The following is a 7,500-nucleotide window of genomic DNA, read 5'->3' on the forward strand; positions in this document are numbered from 1 at the left end:
GCGAGGCTCAGACGCACGGCTAATGTAGGCGTGAGCTGTGACTCACCGGTTACGGCGGGATGCAAACAGCCTGACACGGACGAAGCGCATTGAATGGAAACCTTCAAACGTCAGCTGTGAGAGCGGCCTCACGTCTGACCCCGGAGGAAAGAGACGTCTCTGGAACCAGACGATCCCAAGAGAGATTCAGGGATCTGAAGACCAGCTGTCAAGGAGTTCTTTTACAGTTTGCATCTTCTAGCATGAGACGACATTTACATCTAATGTATATCGTTAAGATGACAGGACCATCTCCTACAACTAAGCAGAGAATATAAAACCGACATGTGAGTCTTTCCAGATGAATACAAATGACAGGACGGAGAGCAGAGTGAATAGCTGCTGTAAGACGTAGACATACGTCAGTGTTTCTGGGTTCAGTGTGCGTGCGCTGAAGCGATCGTTTTGTTTGTCTTTCTGTCTCTCCGTCGTCGGGTAAATAATCTCCGCTGTGGTCAGCTTGGCTCAGCGCGGTTTGTGTCTAGAATTGTGGATGCGAGCTTCTCCTCCTCACTGGAGGCTGTTTAACCAGCGACGGCGAGCGTTAATCTGACACTCAGAGAAGAAACGGATGAAAACAGAGGAGGCGAGATGAAAGATCGTCTCAAGGCTTATGTTATTATCTCTTTTTTCTTTCTTCTCAAGAGGAGGGTTTAATAGCTGGGAAGCGACACGACAGGCATCATAACAGAATTAACACGAAGAAGATATTTCACACCACTTCTGTATTAATTGGGGATCCTCTGAATAATAAGAAGGGCATTGGTGCGCTGTATAATGAAGGAAACATGTATGCCAAGCTGTAACGTTTTATATCTTTCATTCCAGATTATTTTATCGTCTCTACAATGTAACTTCGGCTCTCCTTTCTGATAGATTCAAATAACTACACATGCAAACCTATGAACTTAAAAACAATAGAAAAAGATCACAATCTGTGCGCGCACACACACACACACACACACACACACACACACACACACACACACACACAGAGTATTGGGCCGCTGCGTCACTGGCGACAAAAGGCAGGAGCGTGGATGTGTGCGTGGACACCGGTGAGTGTGTGGACATTTGTGATACTCTGAGCCAGCAGATGTATGTAATTTCATTTAGGAGGGTGGAGCGGGGGGGAGCGGGGGGGAGGGGTCTGGGGGGAGCGAGAGAAAAAAAAGAACGAGCCAATGAAAGAAAGTTTCAGGATTTAGCGGAATCGGGGGCTCGTGGATTACTGTAGTCAACTTTGAAACGGACGACACTCGGAGGGGGGATAAAGCCGGCGCTGACAGGTCATTGTGCTGCCTCCAAGTCAAATAAAACAAGCAAATAATAATGGCAAATATTAAGCTCCTGTGACATTGTGGCGAGGCGGGCTGGAAGACGAGGGGGGATTATAAAGCTATATCCCCCCACCGCTAGCCAGCCAGCAGCTACCGACCAACCAACGGACGCATATTATGAAAGGAGGGAGGGGAGGCGAAGAGAGGGAGAGGAAAGGAGGAGAGGTCAGAGGAAAGGTAGGGTAGGAGGGACGAAAAGGAGAGATGAGGGAAAAGGGGATGAACGGTGAATGAGGAGCAGCTGAGCGGCTTCAAAGCCAAGGAAAGAAAAGGAGGGGACGGAGGGATGTAGGGAGGACGCTTCGACAGCTGCTCAGCATCCTCCTTCCTTCACTCAACCTCTCTCAGAGTCCACCTCTCACCTCCAGAGACCACCTGACTCTTAAAGAGACAGGCGCGCCTGCAGCGCCTCACGTTTGTGTCTGGGAGATAAAACTCTTTAATACGCATTCAAATTAAATATAAGACACATTTTAAGACTTAAATGTTTACTTTAACAACAAAAACCTTTATATTCAAATTACAAGCAGGAAATCTTCACGTGTTTGCAGCTGGAACCAGTGTAAAACGATTAGTCGACCATCACAGTTGTTTTCTGTCTTAATTCATCAATCAATCCACTAATTGAGCACCAATCCACTGCATTATGTTCCTGCAAGTGACCAGGAAACTACAGCAACACAGCAAAAAACCTGCTGTTTCAGTTTTATACATGCAGAAGATTAAGAGGAGCTGCACTCATAAATGAATGCTCTACTGCAGGGTTGAGGGTTCGACTCCCACTGGAACAACCCTTTTTTATTGAATTGTATCCACTCGTAGTGGAATGAGCGACCAACGAATGGCATATGTTAAGAGTGACAACAACAGAGACGTTGTTTTGTGTGAAGACGGTGTAAATGTCCCTGGCGAGCAGCACTGACACTGTCTGTGAATCCAGCCTTGGCTTCAGAGAAGCTGCGGATCCATGCTGGCTCTCGGGGGGCCATCTTGGATCAAAGCATCTGGCGACTTGGCAGGGTTGCATTCTGGGTCTCGCTGCTTGCCTCGCACGCCATTTCTCAGCGCTGTAAACAGCGCGGAGCAGGGCACAGCTCTAGAAACAGGAACCTGAAATCTACCGGTACCGGAGCAAGAAGTTTGGCGTCGGCACAGCGTTTGATCAGGACATCAAAGGATCAGTGAAACATGTCTGATGGAGATACGCAGGGGTCTCCCTTCCTACAGGAAAACTTTATCGTCATTAATATCATGTTTGGTGTCGCCGCAGCTATCGATGGTGAGGAACACACGAGAAACAATCAACTCAACGAGATACGCCCGATACACACATCCCCAGCACCCCTCTATCTGATCGTCTGTTGTTTCACTCTCACAAACACAACGGCGGAGATACGACGACATGAGCGTGTGGAGGAAGACGGTTGTCCTGAAGAATATGTGTTAGGGAGGGTCAACGCGTGTTTGAATGCATCCATACCAGAGTTAGAAATAAGATAATTGAGGGAAGGAAAGACAGCGTGGGCCTCTATAGCCAAATAAGATTAAGATAGCTATCTTGGCCGCTGTTGCATTCAGGGTAGATAGGAATAATGGAACCCACCCTGAGGTGCTCGTACTGCTGCTGCGGTTTCTGGTTTTTAATTAAGTGTGTAATGCTACTATGCTAGGTCTCACTAAATGCATCCAACGAGTAAATACTCACAAGCATGTGGACGTCTTTCATTGTGGCCCAAAGCAGCAACGAGACGGTTTTATTTGTTTTCATGTATTTGCCCTCCGTTTGATGCAAACGCTGCAACTTGTGAGGTTTGATTGTCTCTTTATTGAGTGCACTTTTGGTGACTAAAGTCGCCACCAAAAGCTGCACTTTAAGCTGCAATGAATCATTATTTTCGCTGTGAAATCTGCTGTCAAATTAATATTTTCATCTGTGAAATGTCAGGAAATGGTGAAAAATCCCTCTCAAATTTTCCCGAGGCCAAGATGGCGTCTTCAAATTGCTTTTTATTTTTATGTCCGAACAACAATCCAAAGCCCAAATGTATTCAATTAATATCAGAGAAAAGAAGGAAACATTTGAGAAGCTTAAAATAGCAAATGATTGGCATTTCTGCTTGAAAAAAAAATCACTTAAATGATGAAGTGATTATAGAATATCAATAAAATGACCAATTGCTTCAGTGCAATTGGTCAATTTGAGGAAACATTCGTCAATGAGTCGATCCCGGGGCAACACAGGGCTCAATTCTTTGACCTTCCAGTTACGGGGCAGACAATCAGGCCAAGTACGAACTCCAGGTATTCGTTTAAAACGTGATGAAATACGATAACTGGATGAGAGAGAAACGTCTTCTCTCTCTCTGCGCCTCGAAGGAAAGAGTTTAGATGAGGAGAAAAGAAACGAGACAGAAAACATTAAAAAGCGGTGATCACAGCACGTTCATCTCATTTCTTATCCCACCATTCTGCCATTTAATCCAATCGCTGCTAATCCAATTTGTCTATCGGACATGTAAAAAGGAGGGGGAGGAGGAGGAAGACGAAGAGGAGGGGAAAGGGAGGACGTAGAGCTGAACTTTCTGAATCGCTGTTTATTTAAAGGACTTGTGTGTCTCTCCCACCGTCCGACCGCCGAGCTCGTCTCGTATCAGCGGGGAATCGGCGGCGATGAAAGCCGAAGACGCATGAAAGGAAACGTGGAAAAAGGAACAAAAAAGAAACAGGATGAACATTGTTTCCCGTGATTAGGGTAAGAGCTCGTTAACAGGCCGTCACTGCGGCGCTGTGAATATGCATGACAGGGGCCGGCCTTAATCAGAGGGGTCCGGTGGGGGGGGTCTGAAGACTTGATTTAATCAATGTGAGGAGAGGAGTGACTTGTTAGGAGCTTTGGCCATAGAGCAGAAAACATGCGGCAGAAAAACTGATTCTACGTTAAATAACCAGATTCAACAGCGTCACGTTTTTAAACAGCAACAGTTTCTAACTCGGCAACATGACAACACTTGTGTGTAAGACTCGACCCCCCCGCTCTACATTTCACGTGTGATTCCTCCCCCCTCGTGCTCTTCTGCTCTCTACTGGAGTGCTGCTGAGGGGCATTTCTTCTTTCTCTCTTTTCCGGGGGGAAGGCTTGTTCGAGGCCTTTTTAGCCGCTCTTCAATGGCACAATGGTTTCCAGCGTATAGAGCAGATTCCTGCTTTATTGAACCTGTGTATAATGTCTGGTGAATGGAACACATTAACCGATTCACACTCACCTCTTTGCCTCCCCCCCTCCCTCGCTCCCTTCCTCCACGAACCAATAGAAAAAGGAGAAAAGTGAAATAAGAAAGAGAGAAAAAGGAGAAACCTTCTCTCACACTGAGGCACAATGACTGCCTTTTCCACCGGTGTCATTTGTCAACCACTGCTTGCTTTACAGCCGACAAAAGACGAGGAGGCAGGAGTGTGTGTGTGTGTGTGTGTGTTGGGGGGGGGGGGGTGAACTGGGTCTTTTCCATAATCATAAGTGGGGCTGCATAATAATTTGTTTCTAATTGCAACGTGCATTAATGTTGGAGGTCTGTTTCAGTCAGTATGGTGATGATATTAATCATCTGGGTCACATGTTAAGATACTGTGAAGGGTTATTCAAGTAACGGTTACAAACAAAAGATCAATAACTGACTCATGGAGAGCTGGTAACCAAACCTGATCTGTGTCTCCGTGTCCTCCACAGCCTGATGTTGGTCATGATGACACTAAATGAACATCAGTAACATGTTTACTGTCTGTAAACATTAAACCAACATAATAAGTTCTGAGGAATATGTTGAATATATCTTTGATGATCAACTTAAAATGCTTCACATCCCTGAAACCTGCACGACTTTAGCTCAAAGGTTATGAAAGTCAACAGAACATGGTCTCCTCTTACGTTTCTCCTGTACGAAGGAAGCATCTTAGGTTCCATTTCTAGGAGACGACGTTGGACAGAACATCTGTATTTGTGTCTCTAAAAGCTCATTGTTGGTGATCTCTCTCTGTTCTAGCAGCCGGGATCATGAGCACAGACTGAAGGGGAGATGAACTGTGTGGACGGCGGGATCACTAAAGCCTCTTTTAATGAGCAGCCGAGCGTCCACATGCATCACGTCACTGTTTCAACATGTGTGTTCACAGACCGAGATAAAACAGACGACAGGTCTGTGCTGCTAATACGTTTCCTCCTCTCATCCCACACACACACACGCACGCACACGCACACACACACACACACACACACACACACACACACACCCACACACACACACACACACACACACACACAACACACACACACACACCCTTGGGCAAACAGGTTTGACCTCAGCGCTAACAGTAGGCCAACCTCCCGACGCCTCTCATTCCTCCACCTCAGAGGTTACAAGGAGGCGGGGCTCGTTCAAACAGAGTTCACATAATAGACTCTCTCTGGAGATGAAATGTTCATATTGGGAGTCCACACTTTGCGCACACACACAGTTTCTGTTGCTTGCACACAGTGTGTTTGAGTAAGAGAAGTCATTTATTTTTAAAGCCGTGTTTCCACCAAGTTCCTGGTCATTTCTGTCCACTTTAGGACACTTTCCAAGAGAACGAACAGGTTCCTTCAGCGCATCGATTGAGACCATGGTGGAGGAAACATTACGACCATGAGAGACTTGACCTGTAGCTCAGAGACTTGGGACTTGACTTAGGCTACATCCACGGATAACTTCTGCTACGTTTCTGCAGTACACGATGCTTCATCTCTGATTCGACTCTCCGATCACGTGATCCTTTTCTGTAAGAAAACTAACAACCACCAGCGTTTACTTTCAACATGGATAACGAAGTACAAGCCTCGCTGGCCTTGTTGTCTATGCTGTTTGATGAAGCTGTTATTGGAGTTATCAGCCCTGGTGGTACGGACGGAGATTATTTATGAAACGCTCATCTGGACTGAGAACGTTTTGATTTAAAAAAAGAAGTGTAGCGGTGTGGACGTGGCCTCGGACTTGAGAGCATCTCTATTAGATGAAACACAGATTATGTAAAAAAAAATTAAAAATCAAGCTTTTTACAAGAAGTCTCTATGAAATGCAATTTCTGGAGTATTTTTCTGTTTGTCTAGCAGAACCAGCCAAGCTGCGACAATCACACAAATACAATCCCTTCCCTTCTCCCCCCCCCCCCTCGCCCCACTCCATCAAATTGTGTTTTTGCTCCAAATCAATAAACATTATCAGAGAGTGGCAGACTATGGGCTGGTGGAGGCAGCCTCTGTCTGTTAAAGCCCAGACCGCCACCGTCTCTATCGCAGCCCGGCTGAGAAAGGCCAGGGAGGGAGACGGAGAGAGACACAACATGAGGACGCCAGTAACGAGGACGGAAAGTAAACGTATGAAGGAAGCAGAAGACACCGAGACAAACTGCATCTGTGATGCATGTACGGTCCAACGGGGAACGTTTCTCCTTCACACACGACAGCAGACAACAATCAAAGCGAGCGGAGTGGAAAAGAAAAGCGCAGCGGTGAAGCATCAACGTGTTAAAACAAGAATCCCAACAGTGCACTCAACGTCAACAAGAAACATGGAAAATAAATCTACGACTCCACACACTCCCTAACTCACTTCAGAGCCAGAAACCGCCGCTCTACGAGAACCATTTGACTGAGCTCTGAATAAGATGAGTTTCAACCTGTCCCCACTTGGCTCGGGGCTGGAAAGGGAAAAATAAAGGCGGAGGCGCACACACACACCATTTCTCAATTACCTTTCACATTATTGTCACCCGTGTGTTCATTACTACTATTATCATCCTCCATTTTCTGACACACACGCCCCCTCCTCCCACTTTAGGCCGTCGTGTTGGATGAAGAGAAGAAGAGCTTTTTTCTTCTTCTCTCTGCGAGGGCCAGAGCACTTCAGGTAATTAATAACGTAAGAGGGGGGGTTATGAGAGCGAATGTACTGCCTGAGTGTGTGTTTTTGCTGAGACGCCTGATTGGGGAGCTCACCTGCCGATACCCCCTAAAAGGTATTTTCATTAGCAGGCCTTTTATTTATTATTTATTTGAACCATACACGCAGAGGAACAAAGCCTCCGTCTC

The 7,500-nt window shown here is 46.2% G+C and overlaps 1 protein-coding gene across 7 annotated transcripts in view; it reads right to left on the reverse strand.

Annotated features, from left to right (window-relative positions):
• The window catches only part of ehbp1 (EH domain binding protein 1), a 130,932-nt gene that overhangs the window by 10,950 nt on the left and 112,482 nt on the right, over positions 1 to 7,500 (reverse strand). The window lies entirely within an intron of this gene.

Source organism: Melanostigma gelatinosum (genome assembly GCF_949748355.1).
Source record: "Melanostigma gelatinosum genome assembly, chromosome: 12".
Lineage (NCBI taxonomy): Eukaryota > Metazoa > Chordata > Actinopteri > Perciformes > Zoarcidae > Melanostigma > Melanostigma gelatinosum.